This window comes from Pelodiscus sinensis, chromosome 31 (genome assembly GCF_049634645.1).
Source record: "Pelodiscus sinensis isolate JC-2024 chromosome 31, ASM4963464v1, whole genome shotgun sequence".
NCBI classification, from domain to species: domain Eukaryota; kingdom Metazoa; phylum Chordata; order Testudines; family Trionychidae; genus Pelodiscus; species Pelodiscus sinensis.
This window is the reverse complement of record NC_134741.1, coordinates 8,357,871-8,382,486: the sequence shown is the minus strand read 5'-3', so window position 1 is coordinate 8,382,486 and position 24,616 is coordinate 8,357,871. Positions and strand designations below refer to the sequence as shown.

The 24,616-nt window shown below is 51.3% G+C and overlaps 9 non-coding genes across 9 annotated transcripts; 6 read left to right on the top strand and 3 right to left on the bottom strand.

Annotated features, from left to right (window-relative positions):
- Positions 1 to 1,139: 1,139 nt before the first annotated feature.
- On the top strand, positions 1,140 to 1,229 carry TRNAY-GUA (transfer RNA tyrosine (anticodon GUA)). The gene is given in 2 exon segments: positions 1,140 to 1,176; positions 1,194 to 1,229. It is a non-coding gene; the product is annotated as a tRNA-Tyr (tRNA).
- A 4,086-nt stretch (positions 1,230 to 5,315) lies between these two features.
- On the bottom strand, positions 5,316 to 5,388 carry TRNAF-GAA (transfer RNA phenylalanine (anticodon GAA)). The gene has a single exon. It is a non-coding gene; the product is annotated as a tRNA-Phe (tRNA).
- Positions 5,389 to 7,651: 2,263 nt separating this feature from the next.
- Positions 7,652 to 7,725, bottom strand: TRNAI-AAU (transfer RNA isoleucine (anticodon AAU)). The gene has a single exon. It is a non-coding gene; the product is annotated as a tRNA-Ile (tRNA).
- Positions 7,726 to 11,410: 3,685 nt separating this feature from the next.
- On the top strand, positions 11,411 to 11,492 carry TRNAS-AGA (transfer RNA serine (anticodon AGA)). The gene has a single exon. It is a non-coding gene; the product is annotated as a tRNA-Ser (tRNA).
- A 467-nt stretch (positions 11,493 to 11,959) lies between these two features.
- TRNAV-AAC (transfer RNA valine (anticodon AAC)) lies at positions 11,960 to 12,032 on the top strand. The gene has a single exon. It is a non-coding gene; the product is annotated as a tRNA-Val (tRNA).
- A 4,875-nt stretch (positions 12,033 to 16,907) lies between these two features.
- Positions 16,908 to 16,980, top strand: TRNAR-CCG (transfer RNA arginine (anticodon CCG)). Its single transcript has one exon. It is a non-coding gene; the product is annotated as a tRNA-Arg (tRNA).
- A 2,810-nt stretch (positions 16,981 to 19,790) lies between these two features.
- TRNAS-GCU (transfer RNA serine (anticodon GCU)) lies at positions 19,791 to 19,872 on the bottom strand. Its single transcript has one exon. It is a non-coding gene; the product is annotated as a tRNA-Ser (tRNA).
- A 1,184-nt stretch (positions 19,873 to 21,056) lies between these two features.
- TRNAR-UCU (transfer RNA arginine (anticodon UCU)) lies at positions 21,057 to 21,161 on the top strand. The gene is made up of 2 exons: positions 21,057 to 21,093; positions 21,126 to 21,161. It is a non-coding gene; the product is annotated as a tRNA-Arg (tRNA).
- Positions 21,162 to 23,463: 2,302 nt separating this feature from the next.
- TRNAC-ACA (transfer RNA cysteine (anticodon ACA)) lies at positions 23,464 to 23,535 on the top strand. The gene has a single exon. It is a non-coding gene; the product is annotated as a tRNA-Cys (tRNA).
- The last annotated feature ends 1,081 nt before the right edge of the window (positions 23,536 to 24,616 follow it).

The window sequence follows — 24,616 nt, the reverse complement described above, 5'->3', positions numbered from 1 at the left end:
AGACTGTTTGGTTAAGGGTATAAAGATACTAGGATTGATTGTATTAGCAGCCTTACTGGGCCTGGCTCTGCCACTCTCTGTGGTGTTGTGGTCATTGTGTTTTCTTAACACGCAGCAAGTCCTTAGTTCAAAGTCAGGTAGAAACACGGGTTCTTGAGGTTCCTTTCTGATGGGACAGGCGTGTTCTACTTTGAGCTGGGGGTCTTAGGGCTTGGGTAGCTTTCCTTCTTCTTGCTGGTCTCCTTCTTGGTCCCCAGTTTATATAGTGAAAATTGAGTCCTGCTTAGCAATATCTTAATCAATTATTTTAGCATAATTTTACTAACCAGTCATAAGATACTATTATGATTTACCTAACCAATCGTGCTCCACCACCTTAGTTGATTTCCATCTAGCAAAATTAATTATACAGCAGACAGAAACAGATCCAAACCAGACAGCGACCACCCAGACAAACAATGGGAAAGGGAGGACAAGAATCATAGAATGCCCATTGCACAACCACAACTATTGATAAGCAGTCTTTTGCCAGTCAAAACTGTGTTTAACTAAGTTTTCTCTACCCATCTTGAGATCTGTTTCTTATCTGGTACCAGTGGGTGACATTAGGACAGGATCCCCTTCTCACAGCCTAGTCTGACACTATTTCAGTGTCATTTAGCTGGAATATGAGTATGTGACTCCAGGCTTTACAGCTAATTGCTGCTGCTCTTCAGTCTGGCTGCAGAAAAAGGCTTTAGTTTAGACCTACTGAATAGCGACAGGCCTTCCAATAGTGTTACAGCAGAACCATATTGTTACAGAAGACCTTTCCAGGCCAAAGATAGAAGGAAACCCTCGGGTGTTTCTAGACCAAGGTTCATTCAAGTGCTTTGTTTTTTTTGTGGACCTGCCCCGACCGCAACCCTAGAGACTCTGGAACAAAGAAGACACACGAGAAGAACCCAACTTTCTTCCTTTTGCTGTGACATGGATGGATCTAGCTCAGGTTTCACTCAGGGGGTCTGTCTGCATGTGAAGTACCTGTGACTGCCCCTGTGCTACTCTGCCCCTCATCAGCAATGCCACCTACTTGGGGGAGCAGTTGCCCTGAGACTTGCAGAAGGGACAACCTGGACAAAAGAGTACTCTTCAGGCACCCTTCAATAGCTCAGCTGGCAGAGCGGAGGATTGTAGTGTGTGCTTGACAAGTGATCCTTAGGTCGCTGGTTCAAATCCAGCTTGAAGGAGTGATTCTTTTCCCTCCAGCCTGGCCTTAGCAGAAAGCAACCAAGGTGGTTTCCTTGGGTCCATGTCTTCAGAACCCTACACTGCAATTGACAAAACAATGGTGGGGATGAGCTGCCAATCATATTTCTTGGGCTGTGCAGGTTCTGTCCACACACAAAAGTTCTTTTGGAACAATGGCCGTTATTCCACAACAACAATGCAAGAGTCTACACAGCAATTCCGTTATTTTGAAATAATTCTGAAGTAACAGATGGCTTATTCCGACTTCTGCAAACCTCATTCTACGAAGAATAACACCTGTTCCAAATTAGCTATTTCAAAATAAGGTCTGCGTAGCTGCACCACTGCTGCTAGTTTGAACTAGCCTCTTCCTGGGGACATTCTAACTTATTCTTCTGAGACAGTTCGTCTACACGAGTGACAGATGGCAGAACAAGGAGCAATGGTCTCAAGTTGTGGTGGGAGAGGTCCAGGTTGGATATTAGGAAAAACTATTTCACTAGGAGGGTGGTGAAGCACTGGAATGGGTTACCTAGGGAAGTAGTGGAGTCTCCATCCCTAGAAGTGTTTAAGTCTCGGCTTGACAAAGCCCTGGCCTGGTTGATTTAGATGGGATTGGTCCTGCCTGGAGCGAGGGGCTGGACTTGATGACCTTCTGAGGTCTCTTCCAGTTCTATGATTCTATGATAAGGGGATGGGTTGATGAGATAATATGATCTTGGTAACTAATTGACCATTCATTTTCAGTGGGAAATAGGTCAATGGAGGGATTATAGGAGTTACTATAGAGAATTTCTGGGTGTCTGGCTGGTGAGTCTTGCCCACATGCTCAGGGTTTAGCTGATCGCCATATTTGGGGTCGGGAAGGAATTTTCCTCCAGGGTAGATTTGCAGAGACCCTGGAGGTTTTTCGCCTTCCTCTGTAGCATGGGGCGCAGATCACAGCTGGAGGATTCTCTGCATTTTAAGGCCTTAAAAGTATTTGAAGGCTTCAATATCTGAGATATAGGTGAGAGGATTATTCTAAGAGGGGTGGGTGAGATTCTGTGGCCTGCACTGTGCAGGGGGTCAGACTAGATGATCATAATGGTCCCTTCTGACCTGAAAGTCTATGAGTCTATGAGTACACTGGGGAGCCTGCCTCGGACTATTCTGAGGTTTCCCTGTAGTGTAGACATGCTAGTTCGAAATAAGCTATTTTGGAATCACTATTCGATACCAGCTTATTCCAAAATAAATGTGCCGTGTAGTCATAGCCAGAGGGGTGAAGCAGCAGGAGGGAAGCCAGAAGTGCAGCGGCCAGACGGAAAACTGAGTATCCCAAGTACCCATACACACTGTACCATGGTGGCCCCATGGTGTAAGGGGCAGCACTCAGGACTTTGAATCCTGCAATCTGAGTTCAAATCTCAGTGGGACCTGCTGGTTTGAGCTTGTTAATGTGAGGTTTTTTCACACTGCTATGTCTATGCTGCAGGCTTTTTGCACAAGAACAGGAGATCGGTCTCCCAAAGTAGTGATGGCCAATTGGTTAAGGAGTTTGATTAGAAACCCCTTGAAACCTCACTCCTGTAACAAGTCTGTCTCCTGTGTCCCTCTCCACCTCAGTCCCAGTGTGTGCATGATTTCATAGCTGAAGAAAGTCCTCCTCCCTTTTCCCCTGCCAATCCTTCCCTAGCAAGCTGTACCCTTCTGTGCCAATATTCTAGTTGTGTATTATCCCACTAAGTCCCTGTGATACCAACTTCTTCCTGCTTATTACCCATAGTCCTGTGTGTCTGTACCAGCATCTAAGACACAGATTAGATTTTGCTTCCCAGTGGTCCCGCGTCCCTCCTTTATCTCTGCTGTTACAGCCCCTGCTCTCTCCCATTTCTGGCCTATCTCCCAGGTGTCCATGTGATTCACTTTCCAGTTTCCCCTCTTCTGTTTCTTTTCAGCTCCCTGCAAACTGCCTCCCAGCTGTGGGTGAGGCTGAGTGTGTGTGAAACCAGCTGCACTTTGGATGATTTTGTTAATTGTGTAAAAAGCCTCAGGCACCTCTTCTGCCTGGGGAGGTGTCTGGAATATACACCTAGTGTGACATCACCCTGGGGTTTTACCCCTTTAACCTCACCCAGGGATTGACGACAAGTCTGTCTCCTGTGTCCATCTGTGCCTCAGGCCAAGTGTTTGCATGTTTTATATCAAAGGAAACTCCTCCTCCCTTTTTCCTGCCAATCCTTCCTGAGTGAGCTGTACCCTTCTGTGCCAAAATTCCAGTCGTGTATTATCCCACCAAGTCCCTGTGATACCAACTTCTTCCTGCTTATCACCCATCATTCCTGTCTGTCTTTACCAGCATCTAAGACACAGATTAGAGTTTGCTTCCCAGTGGTCCCGTGTCTCTCCTTTGTATCTGCTGTTACAGCCCCTGCTCTCTCCCATTTCTGACCTATCTCCCAGGTGTCCATGTGATTCACTTACCTGTGGGCTTTGCCCCCATCAGACCTACTCTAAAGTGTCCCCACTAGGTGAGCCAGTCTGCACCCATCAAACCTAGTTTAAAGCCTCTTCACTAGGTTAGCCAGTCTGCACCCAAATACTCTTCCCTTCCTCGACAGGTGAATCCCACCCCTGCTGAGCAGCCCTTCCTGCGACAGCATCCCATGGGCAAGGAAAACAAAGTCCCCTGCCCACGGAGCTGTAGCTTTCTGTGCCCAGGGCGCCAGACGCTGGCAGGGCAGGAAGCCTGGAGGGAAATGGCTGCATGTTGGGAGTCAAAAGTGTTGTCTGGAACCTTAAAGTAGAACAATTTTACAGCAGTGTGCGAGGGGGATGCCAGGCTTAGCTGGCTAAAGCACTTGCCTTATAAACTAGAGATCCTGAGTCCAAATCTCAGTGGTGCCTTATTGTAGCTTCTTCCACTTCTTGACAGCTCCCTGCAAATTACCTCACAACGGTCAGTGAGGGGGAGTGTGGATAAACCCAGCTGTGCTGTAGAGGGGCTGTTAGGTGTGGAAATTGATGGGCTCCTTTGGCCTCCCAGAGCAACTCACACATGTAAGAAAACTGCAGTTGAAGGTGTTTGCATGGGAGCCAGGATGGCTGAGCGGTCTAAGGTACCAGACTCAAGGTTCTGTTTTTCCCTCAGTGGTGTGTTCTGGTCTCTGAATGGAGATGAGGGTTCAAATCCCACTCCTGACACATCCTCCATTTTGTATCTAGAGAAGTGACCTCATTTCCCTCTCTCCCCTGCTATTGTAGCATCCCTTGCTCAGCATTTCTGTTAGGCTGCATCTACACAGCAGCGTTCCTTGGGCATAACGGCCATTACACTGCAATAACAATGGGAGCGTCTACACAGCAATTCCATTATTCCGACGTCTGTAACGCTCCATCCAGACCAGTGGTCTGAGGAGCCAGGAGGTTTCCAGGCTGCAGACAGACAAGCCCACAGGCAAAGACAAAACAAAGTCCCAGCCACTTCCTGCTCAGCCCAGCAGGGTCTCTGTGTGGCCCCAAGACCTTTTATTTGCTGTTGCCAAGTCACAGGGGCCCAGATTCTGCAACACTCACAGGCCCCACAGGAGGGGGCTGGTTTAATGCTTCACCCCACGGCCCAGCAACAAGCCCCCAAACTCCCCCTGTGCTCTGAGAACCCAGTTTGCTGAGAGCCCCCCTGCCTGAAACTGTTTCGTTGAGACCCCAGAGCCCTCCCTTGGGCTGCCTGGCATGTGGGGACTCAGGTCTAGTGGTGGATTTGCAGAGTCCCACAACAGCTGCTGCCAGCGTGCGGATGTGCACGTCTGTCTGGGGTTACTGGGCACCAGCCTGACTGGGTGAGTCCTGGATTCTGTTCCTGCCAGGATGGACAAAGCAGCAGGGAGAGAGGAGCTTCACTAGCTCAGCAAGGGCAGGTGTTCTGAGGGGGCTGGCTTGATGCTGCTCTAAGGAGAGCTCCTTTTTCTGTCTCCAGTAGAGGAGAGGCAGGACTTGCTGGCTCCAAGGTGGAGCAACAGGGCAGACAAGGCCCTTCTACGACGCACACCTGGGCTCTTCACAGAGGAGCCAAAGAAGGGACAAGACTCAAGAACAAAGGCTTTTGCCAAAGCCTGGGGTTGAACCAGGGACCTTTAGATCTTCAGTCTAATGCTCTCCCCACTGAGCTACTTTGGCACCTCAGCTAGCTACCTTCCCGCCCACCTGTCAGCTCACCTGCCCCCCCAGTATGTCTCCACTGCAAATTTTGCTTGCACAAAAAACTCCCCCCGTGCGTGTGGCTGGCAGTGGTTGCTAGATGGATCCATTCACATGTAGCTTTACTGAAACCCCCCTCGTTTCTGCCTTGAGCCTCCCCCGGCCCAAGGGGTGGTGCCCAATAGAACAGGCCCTGTAAGAAATGTGTCACTTTCACCCCGGGAGCAGCTCGGCCATGCAAAGGGGCTGCCTGGGGCAGGACATTAGCCCTGGAGGGCAGGGGTGGGTGTGGCAGTGACATCACAAGGGCCTTTTGCAGCCCCTCAGCTTATTGGCTAATGGAGGTTGGGAGGTGATGACCTCACAGAGAGTCCATGACAGTGGCCAGGTGGGACAGGCTGCAGGGCAGGGGCCATCTCAGAGACCCCCCCCCCTCCCCCCATGTCTTTGCTGCAGGGAGTCTCCTTGAGATCTGCTCCTGAGGCCAGAGAGAGAATGGGAGTCACAAGAATGAGTGTGAGGAAGAGGCTTGTTGGAACCCTCTCCTCCCCCATCAACTAACTGACCTAGAAGACAGACGTCCCTATGGAGAAGGGAAGAGTCACTAAAATGTCTAAAAGCTTGACAGCAGGGGCATTAGCTCAAGTAGTAGAAAGCTTGCTTAGTATGTAAGAGATAGTGGGCTTGATACCCCCAGTGACTAGCAGGTTCCTTTTTGTTTTTGCAAGCAGAGGGCCAAGTGGATGCAATGACCCCTCCCTCTTCCTACTCACTCACCCCAAAAGCCACCACGGCTTAGCTCCGAATCTGTAAACCTCATTGCCTGAGGGATAACGCCTCTTCCGAAATAGCTATTTTGCTATAGCTGGAGTGTGGCTGCTCCACTGCTGCTATTTCAAAATAGCTCCTCCCCAGGGCCATTCAAAGTCATTACTCTCTAGGGCCTCTTGGGGCTCTAAGTTGAGGCTTCCCTGCAGTGTGGACATGCTACTTTGAAACAAGCTATTGAAAAACAAGCACACTGTGTAGACGAACCCTGAGAGCTGAGTGAAGCTGTTAGTGTCCCTGCTCCCAGCACAATCCCATTGGCTGGTTTCTGGCCATGTGAAGCACCATTCCCCCTCCATTCAGGCTCTTATTCACCGACCCACATGGCCCCTTCAGCCTGTGTGGGAGCAGGGCAGGCTGCCTGAGAAATGTGCTGGGCTGCTGGCGAGGAGTCAGCCAGGTAAGTCTCCCAGCCAAAGCCTGCCTCTGGCACCCCATCCCCTCCCTTCCCTCAACCCTGTGGTACCCCACATAAACCAAACCCTCTGCCCCCCTCCTGAACCCACACCCCTCCCAGATCCTGCAGCCCAGTCCTCTGCCCCAGGTCACAACCCAACCCTCTGCAACCATTCCTGCAGCCCAGTACTCTGCCCCAAACTCCTGTCTGCAGCCAGCCTCCATCCCAGACCCACACCTCCTCTGTTAATAGCATGGAAAAGTGCAGCCCTGGGAGTGGTTCCCAATTCTTGCCCACCCCTGCTCTAAGCTGTGCAGCAGCCCAGCCCTACAGCTGCTTAATGAGCCCTGCCCAGCCAGGGGCTCAGGACTCTGCCCACGGAGCTGCCATGTCATCTCCACACACCAGGGAGACCTGAGTCAAGATAGTGCCCAGCAGAGCCCAAGGGAAGGGCTGGTATTTGGGGGTGGGACTCACAGCTGTTCTGAACGGCTGCAGGCGCCGTTACACCCTTTTTCCTTCCCTGTCTCACCCCAGCGCTGAGCAACACTCAGTGTCGGTCTGAGCATCCGTCCTGTTCTGGGACGTGTCTCTGTGGCAGGAACCTGCCCAGGCGGCTCTCGCAGTGAGGCCCCTCCCTGGCAGCACCGAGCAGTGAGAGCTGAGTGAAGGGGGAGGCAGGACCAGGGGGAGAAGGCTCCATGACTGTGTCAGAGGGAGGCTCTGTCCTGGCCAGTGGGGAATTGTTGCCTCTTCGAGGGGCCCAGACCTGGTGGGTCATTTCCCCAGGTTACCAGTTCTGTGTTTTCTCCTTCAACAACAAAACTCAGCAAGTCACCAAACCAAACAACCCATGGCCAGCATGGGGCTTGAACCGACTAGCTTGGCATTATAAGCACCATGCTCTAATCAACTGAGCTAGCCTACCCATGCAAATGCACCTCACCCATGGCCCTTTCAGCAGCTAAAGTGTATGTTTGGCAGGGGTGGAAGTAGTCATCACAGCAAATGATTCTGTGGCTAACATGAGGCTTAAACTCATGACCTTGGCGTTATTAGCACCATGCACTAACCAACTGAGCTAGTCAGCCTATGCCAATAGAGCTCATAAGTGGCCCTTTCAAGAAAGGTGCCTCAGACCACTGCAGCGATGTCTCTGCAGCTGCCAATGGCTCTTCTCTGACAGGGCCACTAGCGACTCTCTGTGATGTTGGCTGACTAGTCCAGCTGGTTTGAGGTTTGGTCAAGGTGGCTGGTGGCCAGCATGGCACATGGAGACCCAGGACAAAGAGGCAGCCGGAATCTCTTGCTGCCAGCACCTTGCCTCCCAGCTTCTTCCCTGCCAGCAGCAGCCACAGCCCCTTTTGACCCCTGGATCAGATGCACTTTTCCAGTTGAGCTAATTCTGCTCCACCTACAACCTGTCTTCAGACAGTGCTCCTGCCATGGCCAGGCACAGGAGGGCTGGGGCCTAACAGCTTTTCACCCCAGTTTTGTTGGAGGCCATGTAGGAAGGGGCCACTGCAGGTGCACAACCCCCTGGCCTGCTGTGTCTGTGGAAAGGGGGGAGAGGACACACACTTGTCACTGGGGAACAGGGCGCATGGATCCCACTTGTTCCTGCAGAAAATGAAACAGGCTGAGCATTTTGCAGAGAACAGGCCAGAATGCTGCTGGGACAGGCTCCATCATGCACAGACTCTGCACAGGGCCAGACTGCTGGGAGGAGGCTCTGGCCATGGACTTTCCTTCCCTCTCTGTTACCTCCTGCACCTGGGGCTGAAAGGGACGTGGGCTGCAGGCTGGTCCTGCCCAGCTGCCTTCCCCAGTTGGAGGATAAAATGCTCATGGAAGGGCTCACAGGTTGTCCCCAATGCACTGGCCCGAGGGCCTGAATTCTTGCTGCCCCTGGGTGCACCCAAACGCCCCTTCTGGGGGGCAGGCTCCCCAGATCACACCCCTCTTGTCACACTTGGTGCCATGATAACAAAGCCTGCAAAGGAGTTTGAATTCCCTCCATCTCCCCTTGCTGCATCACTAAAGAAATCGTGATATCGACCCCTTCTCCTGTCACTGGAGAGATGGAAATGAGGCCGTTCCTTGTGGGGAAAGAAGTGGGTGTGTCAGGAGGGGGATTTGAGCTCAACTCTCCCAACAGACCTGAACCCCTCATTAGGGGCAAGAAAGAGCCTTGAGTCAGGAACTTGAGAACACTTGGCTTGTTCTATGCTGTGATGGGGTGTGAACAGACTTATTGCACAGAGTCTGGCTCAGTTGGTAGAGCATGAGACTCTTTGGCTGTGTCTACACTGGCCACTTATTCCGGAAAATCAGCTGCTTTTCCGGAAATCTTGCCAGCTGTCTACACTGGCCCCTTGAATTTATGGAAAAGCACTGACAATCTACTGTAAGAAATCAGCCGCTTTTCCGGAAATACTATGCTGCTCCCGTTCGGGCAAAAGTCCTTTTTCCGGAAAACTGTTCCGGAAAAGGGCCAGTGTAGACAGCACAGTAGTGTTTTCCGCAAAAAAGCCCCGATCGTGAAAATTGGCCACGGACGCTTTTCCGGAAAAAGTGTCTTTCCGGAAAAGCATCCTGCCAATGTAGACGCACTTTTTCCGGAAATACTTATAACAGAAAACTGTTCCGTTTTAAGCATTTCCGGAAAAGGGTGCCAGTTTAGATGTAGCCTTAATCTCAAGATCATGGGTTCAAGCCCCATGCTGGCCTGTACCCTTCCTTAACCTACATTCTCAGTCTACTAGCAAATTCCCTCTCAGCTTTCATGAGGGCTTTAGGGGAAAAAAAAGTCTTATCCTGGGTTCCAGCTTTAGGAGAACCAACTGCAATTTCCATCTTCTGAGGAGAAGGGAAGAGGATTTTCATCTCCTCAGTTCTAGCCACATCAGCCCTGGGAGGAGAAAAAATAACGCTCCGCCCGCTGATTGTCCCCTGTCAGCTTCTGTAGCTTCACCTCCTTCCACAGCAGCTCCGGCTTTGAGCTACAAATCTCAAGGTGTGGGGGCCTGAAAGTTTATTCTTTTGATATTTGTATTTTGGGTTTAGTAATGTAGCCATTTAGGTATCTATCTCCTCTATTTCCTTGTTTAAAAGTGTAGTGATGAAAATAGTAGAGTTTTGCTATTGTGTCTGTGTGAATGAGACTAGAGGAATAGCAGGTTATTTCAATATTTTGTTCTGTATAGACACCAAAGCATTTTCGAAATAAGCTCAAAATGACAACTTCTGTAGCTCAAATTGTGTATCATATTGCAACCCTCTGTCTACGCTGCACCCTAATCTTGAAAAAAGATGCCACATCAGGGCTCTCTCTACACTACAGAGACAAGATTTTACTCCAGAGAACACAGCTTCTCTTCCGACGTGCTTTTTGGGCATCCTTTTGTAGCTCATTTTATGAGGAAGAAGGGATGTTCCAAAAAAGGGTTTTTCCCCCCAACATTTGGCTCAGTGTAGACAGGCCAAATGTTGGAAAAGCCTCTTCTGAAAAAAGAAGCAGAAAAAGCCACGCAAATTGGGGTTCACAATTTGAGTAGCTTTTTCCAGAAGAACAATGTAGTGTAGACATAGCCTGAGTGTTGCACAATATTGGTACGAGACAGGGAGGAACAAAAGAGTGCCAATGGTACCTGCAGCCTCTCAGAGCAACCCCCACCCTCATCAGGGTCTGCAGCGAACTGTCTGGACTCAGGCCCACCCCAGTGTTAGCCTAAGGAGTCCTTGTTCTGTAAAAGCTGCCCTGGAAATCAGTGAGCAGCTGAAGTGACTGCAATGGGATTTGAACCCACAATTTTTAAACAACTGGCTTGGCTCATACAGAGCACCCAAGCTTAGATAGACAACACACTGGCTATTATACAACAGAGCAGGATGGGCTGCTAGTTTGGCTATCTCTGGTCTCTTCTTTGCAGCATGGCAATTGCTGGGGGGAAAGAAAGGGGAAACTGGTATGTCTTTTTCAGGAGAGCAGGTAGGAAGAGGAAGGAGCCACTGAGCCCCCTCACAGTGAAAATGACTCATCTGCAGTTGGAGAATGTGGGCATCGATCCCACTGCCTCTCGCATGCTAAGCGAGCACTCTACCACTTGAGCTAAATCCCCTGCCTGTGAGGACCTCCCCTGCCTCACCTCCCTCACCCCAGAGCCCACAATGTCCCCACGGCAGCCGCCCAAGGCTCCTTTCTGAAAGGGCCACTTGTGAGACTGAGGGCTAGCTCTGAGGTTTGGAACGTGGTGCTCGTATCACACAGACGCATCTTAAGAGCAAGCCTCTTGTGTCAAACCATAACGGGCTCGCTAAGCCATGGTCCCCTCCTCACCAGTGGGCTGTAAAACTGTTCTACTCTATGGTCCCAGAAAACACCTTTGACTCCCAAAGCGCGACCAGTCCCCATTTCCCTCCAGCCCTGGCAGTGTCTGGCTCCCTGGGCACAGAAGGCTACAGCTCAGTGGGCAGAGGCTCTACCAGCACATCTCCACCAGCCACTGGGATTGTGAAGTTGGCCTTGAGGTTTGGTACAGTTGAGTGGAGGGAAAAGTGCAGCAAACCTTGATCATCTGGATTGTCAACCCCCTTGGTCTCAGGATTTGGGTTGGAGTCCCCAGGTGGGGGCCCGGCCTCCTCGGATTTGGTCCCTTCCTGAGGGCACAGAATTAACAAGAGAGAATTCCTTAACCCTACAACAATCGGAGTTGGCCAAGGAGTTAGTAACAGAATTTTTCTCCACATTTACATACAGGAGACAAGCTTCTCAGAGCTGTGATGGCCGAGTGGTTAAGGCGTTGGAGTAGAAAGTCAATGGGGTTTCCCTGTGCAGGTTCAAATCCTGCTCACAGCGAGGGTATGTGTTTTGGTCACACCCCTTCCTAGGGCAACAAGCTACCCAAGTCCTGAGACACCCTCCCCTTCTGCCTCTGTCAGAGAGATGCCTGGGATGGTGCCTTGTGCTGGGTTCCTGAGGTCTCAGGTAAACTCTCAGCTCCTGCCACCACTGCATGGCTCAGCCCTACTCCTGGGGGCTGCTCTGCTCTGGAGTGTGAGAGGTGGGGGAGTCTGGGCCTGTCCCCAAAGGTCCTTCCCTGCAGGGGGGCAATGCTGGGGATGTGACGTGGATCACCCCTCCTGCATCACAAAGCCCCTGCCACCTTCCCAGTGTTGGGAGCAAAGGTCTAGAGAAGTAGCGAGGGGAGGGGGGTGTCTTATTCCCTGCTCTTGCTCGGCCTTTTCCCCAAAGCATTGGCCAAGAGTTAGTAGCAGAACATTTGTCCAAGTTTAAGTCCAGCAGAACTTAAGCCCTTCACAGGTGTTTCTGTGGTGTAGTGATTAGCACATTTGTCTAACACACAAAAGGTCCCTGGTTCAAAGCCAGGCAGGAACACTGGCTCTCCTCTTATTGCACCTCCCCTTGGTGCCCAGGTAAGCGGAGCTCCTTCTGCCAGACCTGTGCCTGGGATGAACCCAACTCCCACATGACAGGCGGGGGTGACATCAGCTGAGAATGACCCTGGGTGCCAGCCTGGGGAAGCCAGATGAGTCAGGCCAGGCACCTGTTGGAGGCTTTGCAGGACTCAGGCCACAGATCTGGTAGGAGGAGGCTCCAGCCGGCACAGACCCAGTGGATAAAAGGGTCTTGTCCTGGCCTTCCTCCCCTGGCCTGTTGGCAGCAGCTCAGTGGCAAGTGTCTTAGATTAAACAGCTGAAAATCCCTGGTTCTATCCAGGCTGTGGCATGTCTGGAAGAGCAGCAGGGCCTCGCTCTACCTCTTGATGTGCTAGTGCCTGTGACATCCCCTCATCCATTTCTGCCCAGCCTTGGACACTCATGTTCATCTGATTAGCCCCCAACCCTTCCTCAGAGTCACTGCTGCCTTGGCTAAAGGCCCCTGTGGCTGCTAGATGGATCTAGTCACATGTAGATTTACTGAACACACACACACCCTCTTGGTTGCTTGGAACCAGCTCAGTCCATGTCACTGGCTCAGGGGTTTCTCTCCTCAGTGCAGTGCAGAGAAATCCCTTGCTTGATAACAGGCCTCAGGGAGCCCAGAGCAGAGGGAGCTGGGATTCTAGTCCCCTTGATCCCCTCAATCCTCAGCCTGAATCCTGACTTCTGTATTCTGAGCCCTACCTCACCCATATGCCCCCCAAATCTCTTCCCTGAGCCTCCCACTCCACTCTGTAATGTCTTACAGGTACTGTCCTATCACAACCCCTCCCACCACTTCCTGCCTTGAGCCTCCCTAAGAAGTGGTGCCCAATAGAACAGGCCCTGTAAGAAATGTGTCACTTTCACCCCTGGGAGCAGCTCAGCCATGCAAAGGGGCTGCCTGGGGCAGGACATTAGCCCTGGAGGGCAGGGGTGGGTGTGGCAGTGACATCACAAGTACCTCCTGCAGCCCCTCAGCTTATTGGCTAATGGAGGTTGGGAGGCGATGACCTCACAGAGAGTCCATGACAATGGCCAGGTGGGACAGGCTGCAGGGCAGGGGCCAGATCAGAGAGACCCCCCCATGGCTTTGCTGCAGGGAGTCTCCTTGAGATCTGCTCCTGAGGCCAGAGAGAGAATGAGGGTCACAAGCACGAGTGTGAGGAGGAGCCTCAATGGAGCCTTCTCCTTTCCCACAACTAACTGACCTAGAAGACAGAGGTCCCTGTGAAGAAGGGAAGAGTCACCAAAAGACTTAGCCCTGAGTAAGTGGAAGAATTAGCTTGAGTGGTAGAGCACTTGCTTAACATGCGAGAAGCAGTTGGATCAATATCTCCATTGATGGGGGGGTCCCTGTTTTTCTTTTCCCAGGCAGAGCCACCCAGAGAGCCAAGTGACTCCAGTGGCCCCTCCCTCTTCCTACTTGCTCCCCTCAAAAGCCAGTCACGGCTTAGTTCCAAATCTGTAAACCTCATTGCAGGAAGAATAACACCTCTTCCAAAATAGCTATTTCAAAACACCCGGAGTGTGGATGCTCCACTGCTGCTATTTTGAAATAGCTCCTGCCCAGGGACATTCAAAGTAATTACTCCCTGGTGCTTCCTGAGGCTCTAAATCAAGGTAGCGCATCCACCTTAGGGGAACCTTCCTTGGACTAATTTTGAGGCTTCCCCCTAGAGTGGATATGATGTTTCGAAACAAGCTATTTAATTTTTTTTCAATATAGCGGTTTGAAATAAGCGTGCTTTGCAGATGTACCCAGAGGCTACGTCTAGACTGCAGGCTTCTTTCGGAAGAAGCTTTTTTCAGAAGGGAGCTTCAAAAAAAAAACAAAACTTCTTCCAGAACAGAGCGTCCACACTGTAAAAGTGCATTAAAAAAGTGATCTGCTTTTCCGAAAGAGAGAGTCCAGACTGAATGGACGCTCTCCTGCATGTAAGCTGGGATTGCTATGGATGGAATGGCCACCAGGGCACCTGGGCTTTTCTCCCTTTCCTCTTCTTCCGGAAGAACTTTCTTCTCCAACCTCACATGCGTTTTTCCAAAAGAGCTCTTCTGCAAAAAGGCTTCTTCCTTGTAGAATGAGGATCACCAATGCCAGAGAAACCCTCTGTTCTTTCCATTTTCTTGCAGAAGAAGGGAAAACTCTGTAATGTGGACGTATCCTGAGAGCTTAGAGAAGGGGAGGGAGGCAGGAGCAGGGGGAGAAGGCTCCATGACTGTGTGAGAGGGAGGCTCTGCCCTGGCCAGTGGGGAATCGTTGCCTCTGTCAGGGACTCTAGCCCAGATGGCTCAGTTTGTTGTCTGACCGCAAAGAGACAGGCAACACCAGCAAAGTCCAGTCACAAGCTTTTTACTGAAGAGTGCGCACAGCAATAGAGAGCGGCCCATCTCCAAAGAGAACAGAGCTGCAGGGAAGCCAGGAGCGCAGAGTGTCGGCCGCCAGCCCAGAGTCCCAGGTGCCCTGAGAGCAGCCTCCCTGCAGGTCCCCTGGTGCGTGCTCTGTGGCAGCATCACAAGCTGCCTGACAACCAGGGCCAATCCCCCAGTGGGGTGTCTGCCCATGGCCACGCGAGGCTCCTTTGGGGGGTGGGGCAGCACAACCTACCCCTGGGGGGGCCAAGGCTGGGGGTGAGAGGGTTGCAATAAAACAGCATCTGTAAGAAAGCTACGTGTGGGGGCGCAGGCTGGGAGGCTCAGGGCAGTGTGTGGGGATGACAGAGGAGGGCCGGGAGCTGGGGACGCAGAACCGGGGTGTGTGTGTGTGGATACGTGTCTGTCTCACTCCCACGTCCCAGACACATAATGTGGCACAAAGACCAGCAACAACCAATGGTCCCTGCACAAAGTGTGTCCCAGGGATAAGCGTTAGCCCCGGGAACAAGCAGCGCCCTGCAGAGGAGACACCCCTGGAGTGGAGCCAACAAGCCCAGGAGCCACCCAGCTCAGGATCCCCAAGGGCACTGACACAGACTCCCTGGCACAGGAGAATCCCAGGCCTCAGTTCTGCCGGCCAGCGGTTTCCCTCTTCCGCTTCTTGTCAGCTCCCTGCAAAACACCCCACAAGGGTGAGTGGGGATAAACCCAGCTGTGCTGTAGAGCGGCTGTTAGGTGGGGAAAGAGAGGGCCCCCCTCGGCCTCCCTAAGCAACTCACACATGTACAAAAACTGCACTTGAAGCTATCAATACGGGTGTCAGGATCAGCTTGCTTTGTCGACAGAACTGAAAGTGTCTAGACGCTCTATGTCGGCAGAAGTTTTGTCGACAGTATCTGTCGACAAAACTTCCGTCGACAAAACCCTGTAGTCTAGACGTACCCCCACTCTTGACATGCCCTCTTTTTGATAGCTAGAGAAGTGACGTCATTTTCCTGTCTCCCCTGACATTGCAGGTGCACTTGCTCAGCATTTCTCTGAGGCTGCATCTACACAACAGCGTTCCTTGGGCATAACGGCCATTATTCTGCAATAACAATGGGAGCGTCTACACAGCAATTCCATTCTTCTGACGTCTGTAACGCTCCATCCAGACCAATCGTCTGAAGAGCCAGGAGGTCTCCAGGCTGCAGACAGACAAGCCCACAGGCAAAGACAAAGCAAAGTCCCAGCCACTTCCTGCTCAGCCCAGTGGGGTCTCTGTGTGGCCCCCAGACCTTTTGTTTGCTGTTGTCCAGGCTCGGGGCCCAGTTTCAGCAGCACTCACAGGCCCCACAGGAGGGGGCTGGTTTGATGCTTCACCCCATGGCCCAGCAATGAGCCCCCAAACTCCCCCTGTGCTCTGAGAGCCCCGTTTGCTGTGTGAATTCTGTGGGGCAGGTTATGTCAGGCCTGGGCACAAGGAGGGTTCAGAACCAACCCACAAGTAAGTCCCCGCTCAAGGGGATTGGGCAATATCCTTTGCCAGCAATGTAAGTCCAGCCATATAAGTGTCCCACTCACATGCCCAAACTTTCTCCGTACCCCACTCACAGTTGCTTCCCTTGCTCAGGGCAGATAAGAGCTCACAGGTGGTTTTCAGAGCTCACCTCCCACTCTTGGGGGTGGGTTGGGGATAGGAAGCATCTCACCCACTCCGTTGGCCACTTGCCACTGCTCCTACCAGCCGCCCGCCAGCCGCTCCCTCCAGCCACCCCGTCCATGCTGCTGTGGGTGCCAGCGTCTCACCACACGGTAAAATCAGACCAGAGACAGACACTGTCAGTAAACGCTTCTCTAGGAAACGCTCCTCCGGATGCTGGGCCTCCCTCCCCAGCCCACCAGAGCCGTGTGCTGCTGTCATACACCTGCTCCATGGACATCTTCCCACTGCAGAAAGTGCTCCGAGCCAGACTGTGACTAGCCAGCCTGTCTCTGGGCACCCAGGGGCTACGTCTACACTGCAGGCTTCTTACGCAAAACTTGAGGAGCATCTATAATGCACGCGCATTCTTGTGCAAGTAAATTTATGGCAAAATGTAGGAAAGGAGGGCTTCTTGCACAAGTGTTATTCCTCTCCCCATGAGGAATAAGCCCTTTTGTGCAAGAGCTCTTGCACAAGAAGGCAGTATGGATGGGCAACAGGGGTTTCTTGCATGAGAGAGCGTTTACACTGCCATGGATGTTCTTGCACAAAAGCACATGGCAGTGTGGATGCACTGTTGCACCTAACAGTTCTTGCGCAAAAAGCCTTCAGGGTAGATGTAGCCAGGGGGTGTTTGGGTTTGTTACCAGCACTGAGCTTTGTACAACAGCCCAGGAAACATTGTGAAAAGCCAAAACCTTCCAGCCCTGGGTATCCCTGGCCAGCCAGAAAGAAAGGGAATTTCGGTTTCTGTATCATCACTCATGTGCCCCAGTGGCCTAATGGACAAGGCATTGGCTTCCGAAGCCAGGGATTGTGGGTTCAAGTCCCATCTGGGGTAATACTTGTCATGTTTCTTAGTGGAGTCTCTTTGGTTTCCTCTTTACCATGTTAGCTGTGCGGGTCCCCTGGAATTGCCATTTTCCCCCAGACAGGACCCCTCAGGAGCAGACAGTGACACTGCTGTTAGGCGCAGATAGGAGGAGAGTGTTTCCTAAAAACTGAGGTGTGCACAGTGAGGTCACTTGCAGAGATGCAGGCGCTGGTGTCTGTGTATGCGCCTTGGCACCTGTTACCCATCAGTACCTGCCACCTCTCACTCCCCTGCCAGCACCCAGACAGAAGGCCAGTGCTCATGGAGCCAGCAACCGTAGCGAGGGAGGCAGCTGCAGCACAACTCCAGGCTTGGGGCACATTGAACAACTCTTTGAAATATTTTTAAAACAAAAAATATGAAAAACTTTAGGCTCCATCTGCACTGCAGGCTTCTTGCCCAAGAACTGTTTTGTGCAAGAGTTCTTGTGCAAGAGCACATCCACACATCCATGTGCTTTGGCACAACAGGGAGGGAGAGCTGAGTGGTTTGAGTATTAACTTGCTAAACCCAGGACTCTGAATTCAATCCTTGAGGGGGCCATTTAGAGATCTGGGGCAAATCTGTCAGGGAGGGTTCTTGTGTTTGCTACGAGGGTAGGGGGCTGGACTATCTGACCTCTCAAAGTCCCTTCCAGCTCTATGAGGTGGTTTATCTCCTCATAAGGAGCATCTACAGCAGTATAGATTCTCTCTTGTGCAAGAAAGCTCTAATGGCTATTTTAGCCTTAGGGGTTTCTGGTGCAAGAAATCCCTCTTGCCTGTGCACACTGCCTTCTTGTGCAAGAGGGCTTATTCATTATAGGGAGAGGAATAACTCTTGCACAAGAAGCCCTCTTTTCCAGTGGTTTACTGTACATTTTCTTGCACAAGAATGCACATGCAGGGTAGACACTGTGCTAGTTTTTGCACAAGAACTGCCATTCTTGTGCAAGAAGCCTGCAGCATAGCCAGGAAGTGTGAAAAACCTCACAACAATAAGCCCCAACTCAGGAGGTCCTACTAAGATTTGAACTCAGATTGCAAGATTCAAAGTCCTGCCCCTTACACCATGGGACCTAGACAGATGACTGTGTGTAGCCATATGGAATACTGAGCTTTCAGACTGGCCTCTGGACTCCTGGCTTCCCTCCTGCTGCTTCATCCCTCTGGCTACGACTACATGGCACATTTATTTTGGAATAAGCTGGTATTGAATAGTGATTCCAAAATAGCTTATTTTGAACTAGCACGTCTACACTGCAGGGAAACCTCAGAATAGTCCGAGGCAGGCTCCCCAGTGTGGACGAGCTGTCTCGATTTAGAGCCCTGGGAAGAATAACTCAGAATGGCCCCGGGGAAGGGATAGTTCAAACTAGCAGCAGTGGCGCATCTACACAGGCCTTATTTTGAAATAGCTAATTTGGAACAGGCGTTATTCTTCATAGAATGAGGTTTGCAGAAGTCGGAATAAGCCGTCTGATACTTCAGAATCATTTCAAAATAACGGAATTGCTGTGTAGACTCTTGCATTGTTGTTGTGGAATAACGGCCATTGTTCCAAAAGAACTTTTGTGTGTGGACAGAACCTGCACAGCCCAAGAAATGTGATTGGTAGCTCATCCCCACAATCCTTTCGCCAATTGAAATGCAGGGCTCTGCAGACATGGACCCAAGGTAACCACCTTGGTTGCTTTCTGCTAAGGCCACGCTGGAGGGAAAAGAATGGCTCCTTCAAGCCAGAGTTGAACCAACAACCTAAGAATCACTTGCCAAACACACACTACAGTCCTCTACTCTACCAGCTGAGCAATTGAAGGGCATCTGAGCAGCATTAGTTTGTCCAGGCTGTCCCTTCTGCAAGTCTCAGGGCAAGAGCTCCCCCAAGTAGATGGCATTGCTGATGAGGGGCAGAGGAGCACAGAGGCTGTCACAGGTACTTCACATGCAGACAGACCCCCTGAGTGAAACCTGAGCTAGATCCATCCATGTCACAGCAAAAGGAAGAAAGTTGGGTTCTTCTCATGTGTCTTCTTTGTTCCAGAGTCTCTAGGGGTGCGGCACCGAAACATTTTGTGCTGGCCGTAATGTTTTCCTTTATTTAAAATGAAGTTTGATCAACTAACATGAGAGAGTACAAACGCTTAATCATTTAATGATTTAAATTAAACTTTTCTCCCCAGCTGCAGCCCTAGCAAAATGGCTGGGGTGTAATTATGTCATTAGTGGCGAGTGTCCATTAGTAACCAAGAGTCCATGGAAAGGTTTGGGGAGGGCAGGGGCTCAGCAAAGGGGTGGGGTCTTGGGGAAGGGACGGGATAGATCCTGGCTTGCCCTGACATTTAAAAGGTGACTTTGGGGGCATGTGGCCCCCTGAGCAGCCTCTGATGTTCCCTGCGTGAGCCCCAGAACCAGCCTTGAGTGACGGGGAAGAGGGGGAGCAGCTCACACATGCCAAGGGGCTGGCCAGGGCAGGACATGAGCCTGCCAGGCAGCAGTGACATCACAAGGGCCTTGTGCAGCACCTCAGCTCATTGGCTGGGAAGCAGTGACCTCACAGCGTGACCATGGCAACAGCCAGGTGGGACAGGCTGCAGGGCCGGGGCATATCAGAGACACCCATGGCCTGGTTGTCTGGAATCTCCTTTGTGAGGTTTCCCCTTGAGGGCAGAAGGGATTGAGGGTCCCATCTGGGAGTGTCTCTGTGGAGATTTCCCCTTTCCCCAGGCTGCAGTGGGAGGGGCTGGCACTGAACTGAAGAGAGAGCTGGGAGAAGCAAGAGGAAGGGCTGCAAACACCCAACGAGGATGGGATTCAAACCCATGCGTGCAGAGCACAATGGATTAGCAATCCATCGCCTTAACCACTCGGCTACCTCATCTGAGCTGTTGGGATTTGTTACCAATTACCCAAAGCCATCACTGCCAGGAACCTTTGTGCCAGTCGCTGGCTGGCCAGTGACACCCAGGGCTGGAAGGTTTTGGCTTTTCACAATGTTCCCTGGGCTGCTGTACAAAGCTCAGTGCTCGTAACAAACCCAAACACCCCCTGGCTACACCTACCCTGCAGACTTCTTACACAAGAACTGTTTTGTGCAAGAGTTCTTGTGCAAAATGTCTTGTGCAAGAGCATGTCCACACTGCCATGTGCTTTTGTGCAAGAATGTCCGTGGCAGTGTGCACGCTCTCTTGTGCAAGGAATCTCTGATGGCCATTTTAGCCATAGGGATTTCTTGCACAAAAAAACCCTGTTGCTCATTCATACTACCTTCTTGTGCAAGAGCTCTTGCACAAGAGGGTTTATTCCTCATGGGGAGAGGAATAACTCTTGAGCAAGAAGCCCTCTTTTCCTACGTTTTGCTGTAAATTTAGTTGCTCAAGAACGCGCATGCAGTGTAGATGCTCCTCAAGTTTTTGCACAAGAACGGCCATTCTTGAGCAAGAAGCCTGCAGTGTATATGTAGTCCCTGGGTGCCCAGAGACAGGCTGTCTAGTCACAGTCTGGCTCGGCACGCGCTCTGCAATGGGAAGATGTCCACGGAGCAGGCAGATGGCAGCAGCACACGGCTGTGGTGGGCCCAGCATCCAGAGGAGCGTTTCCAATATGAGTGTTTACTGACAGTGTCTGTCTCTGGTCTGATTTCACAGTGTGGTGAGACACTGGCACCCACAGCAGCATGGATGGGGTGGCTGGAGGGAGTGGCTGGCGGGCGGCTGGTAGGAGCAGTGGCAAGTGGCCAACGGAGTGGGTGAGCCTCATTTGCATATCTAATCAGCCACCATTGTTGTGGAAGAGGCTCTTGTGCCAGAAGGAGCATCTACACAGCCCCCTCTTGTGCAAGAAAACCCCTCTTGCGCAATGCTTAGTCTCATTTGCATATTTCTGGCTCAAGAACCTGCCAGCGTAGACATAGCCCAATTGTTTTCACTGTCAGGGGGCTCAGTGGCCCCTCCCTCTTCTTACCTGCTCTCCGAAAAGAGACAGACCTGGCTCCCCTTTCTTTTCCCCCAGCAATTGCCAGGCTGCAAAGCAGATATCAGGGACAGCAAAGCCAGCATTCCATGTGGTTCTGTGGTGCAATGGAAAGCATGTTGGACTTCTAAGCTTTGGTGCTCACTGTGATTTAGGTCAGTTATTCAAAGGTTGTGGGTTCAAATCCCACCAGAGTCACTTTAGCTGCTTCCTCATTTCCAGAGCAGCTTTTACAGAACAGGCAATCCTTAGGCTGACACCAGGATGGGCTTTAGTCCAGACAGTTCCCAGGAGACCCCAGCGAGGGAGGAGGCAAAGGCTGCAGGTGGCCACAGACCCTTTCGTCCCTCCATGTCTCCTACCAGTGCTGTGCATCACTCAAGCTATGTCTACACTATACTGTTCTTCTGAAAAAGCTAGGCAAATTGTGAACCCCAGTTTGAATAGCTTTTTCTGGAAGAAGTTTTTCCAATTTTTGCCTGTTTACACTGGGCCAAAGGTGGGAAAACAACCTTTTTTTGTAACATCCCTTCTTCATAAAACGAGGTTCACAAAGGCACCAAAAACGATTGTCTGCTCTTCCGAAAATAATTCGGCAGATGTGTTCTCTGGACTAAAGCGTTGTCTCTGTAGCGTAGACAGAGCCCTGATGTAACATCTTATTTTAAGTGTAGGTGCAGCATAGAGGGTTGACTCAGAGTCCTTAGTGCTGCCTCTTAGACCATGGGACCTACACAAGGCACCTGTGACTCAGCTGGGCCAAACTGGAGCCCTTAGGCTCAAGCCTACTGGGACCAGTTTTGCTTGTTTTCCTTCCACCCAGAGCCCCCTTCTTCTCCTGTGCTGCAAGGAGCCTCCCTGGGATGCCCTGAGACAGGCACAGGACTCTGCCTCCCCACAGCCAGCCCCACCCCACAGGATTTGGCAGAACAAGGGGGTGGGGAGGTCTCTGCTCACCCTACTGAGTCCCACTAAGACGTTGAGCTTTTGTCCTGCCCCCCTCAGCTTGGCCTCCCTCCTCTGCCCCATTCCTGCCTCACTTCCTCCTTGGGCAAGTCACACAAGGGAAGCAGCAGGAGGACCTGGCCCCATACGCCAGCTTCCGAGGGCAGGGGAGGCTGAGACAGAAGTGTCCATCAGGTGCCTGGCCTGACCCATCTGGCTTCCCCAGGCTGGCACCAAGGGGCATTCTCAGCTGATGTCACCCTCCTCCCCCCTCGCATGGGAGTTGGGCTTATCCCAGGCAGGAGATGCTGCACTTACCCGGGCACCCAGGGGAGCAGCAAGAAGAGAAGATGCTGTGTTCCTAGCTGGCTTTGAACCAGTGACCTTTTGTATGTCAAGCAAATAGGATAACTATTACACCACAGAAACATTCCCTAGTAACAGTACTTGTCTGACTGTTCTGTTTCTGGCTCTTTCTAACACCCTGCTCTGCAGGGGAGGGGAATGCACCTTGTGAACACTCCACCTCTTGTTCTCAGGGAAGCCACTAACTGGAACTGCCAGCTCCTCATTTCCTCACCAGCCCCTTGAGATTTGGAGCTCAAAGCTGGAGCTGCTGTGGAAGGAGGTGAAGCTACAGAAGCTGACGGGGACAATCAGCGGGCAGAGGGTTATTTTTTCTCCTCCCTGGGTTGATGTGGCTAGAACTGAGGAGAAGAAAATCCTCTTCCCTTCTCTTCAGAAGATGGAAATTGTTCTCTCTTTGGTTCTCCTAAAGCTGAACCCCAGGACTACACTTTTTCTTTCTAAAACCCTAGCCCGTCCCACTGAGATTTAAACTCAGATTGGAGGATTCAGAGTCATTAGTGCTGCCCCTTACACCTGGGACCTAGACAGAAGGCCTGGGGTAGACATCTGGGACACTCAGCTCTCAGACTGGCCTCTGCTCTCCTGGCTTCCCTCCGGCTGCTTCATCTCTCAGGACTCTCTGGCTACGTCTACACGGCACGTTTATTTTGGAATAAGATATTCTGGAACAGTTTATTTGAAAATAGCACGACTACACTGCAGGGAAACCTCAAAATGAGTCCAAGGAGGCTTCCCTAATGTAGACATGCTACCTTGATTTAGAGCCCCTGGTTGAATAACTTAAAATGGCTCTGGGGAGGGGATATTTTGAAACAGCAGAAGTAGTGCATGTACACAGGCCTCATTTTGAAATAGCTATTTCAGAATAGGCATTTTTCTGCATACAGTGAGGTCTACAGAAGTTGGAATCAGACTTCCGTTATTTCAGTTATTTCAAACTAACGGAATTGCTGTGTAGACTCTTGCATTGTTATTTTGGAATAACTGCCATTGTTCCAAAAGAACTTTTCCATGTGGACAGAACCTCTGTCCTGCCCCAGTTCTGCTGCTTTCAGGAAAACTCCTTGTTAGGACCAGTCACAATCTAGGGTAGGTGAGGGTCCATCCCAGCTGAGATGTGTGTTACACAAAAGTCTCTTGTTCACTACCCACTTCTCAATACTGGCTGTAGACACTGCTCTCACATGGGGGTATAGATCAGTGGCAGAGTGTTTGACTACAAATCAAGTAGTCCTTGGTTCAAATCCAAGTGCTCCCTGTGAGAGTGTTGATTCAATGAAGACATTCACCTTTCTTGGATTTCCATTGTATGTGAACTGTTTAAATCTGTGGTCACCAACAGGGTGATGGTTGATGGCAAGGCCTTGAGCAGTGGCTTGCAAGGTGTCCTGTCTGCCCTGCCCCCATTTCCCTCTTGCTCCCAAGAAGCTCCACTACTTACCTCCAGTGAAAATGGAGGTAGTGTGGGCTATCCTGGGGATGGACAGAAGTCCTACAGCTCAGTGCCACTTTGGGAGATTCCAGAAGTGCACTGGGTGTACTGCAGGAAGGAGCATGGGCTCTGTGCACTGCACAGGAGGGTTGGCCCCAGGGCAGGCAAGCACTGGTTTCCCTGTTTCCCTGGGGGGGAGAATCCTTGGAGATGTAGGGGACTCTCTGCCTCCACTTGCTCCCCAGCTGCAGAACTCTGTCCTCCCCACAAAATGTATATTTAAATGCTTCATTTTAGATTTAAATAGCATGAACCTTGAATAAAAAACAGACCATTTATTTCAGAACTATAAACACATGATTTTATGTATCGCATAATTTAAAAATAAACTGTTCATCAGAGTGTGTAAGTAAGGGCTGGGGATAGCAAGTGATGGACAGGAGGAGAATAGAGGGGGCGGGGCTCCAAGGCAGGGGCGGGGCGGTGGATCTTCGCCTGTTCAGAGATTTAAAAAGCGACCTTGGGTGTGAAAAGGTTGGGGACCCTGCTCTAGTAGCACCTTAAACCCTAAGAAAACATGTCGATGGGATCGGGAACGTTCGTGGGCAGAGCCACTTCTTCAGATGACCGAGTATTAGAGTCTAGATCCCAGAATAAATAAGGCAGGGGAAGAAAAAAGGAGGGAAAAAGAGAGACAGGCTAGGTCTGTACTACACCCTTTTCCCACAAAAGCTTATGCAAATGAAGCACAGCTTCATTTGCATAATTAATTAGGGGCCACTTTGGCACAAGAGGCTTTTTCCCTGAAAAGCTGAGAAAGAACCGCTCCTGCACAAGAGGGTCCCAGCCAGAGGGCCGAGGCTCTTCCCAAGGGCCGGGGGCGGGTTTCTGGGGCTCCCGTTGCCTC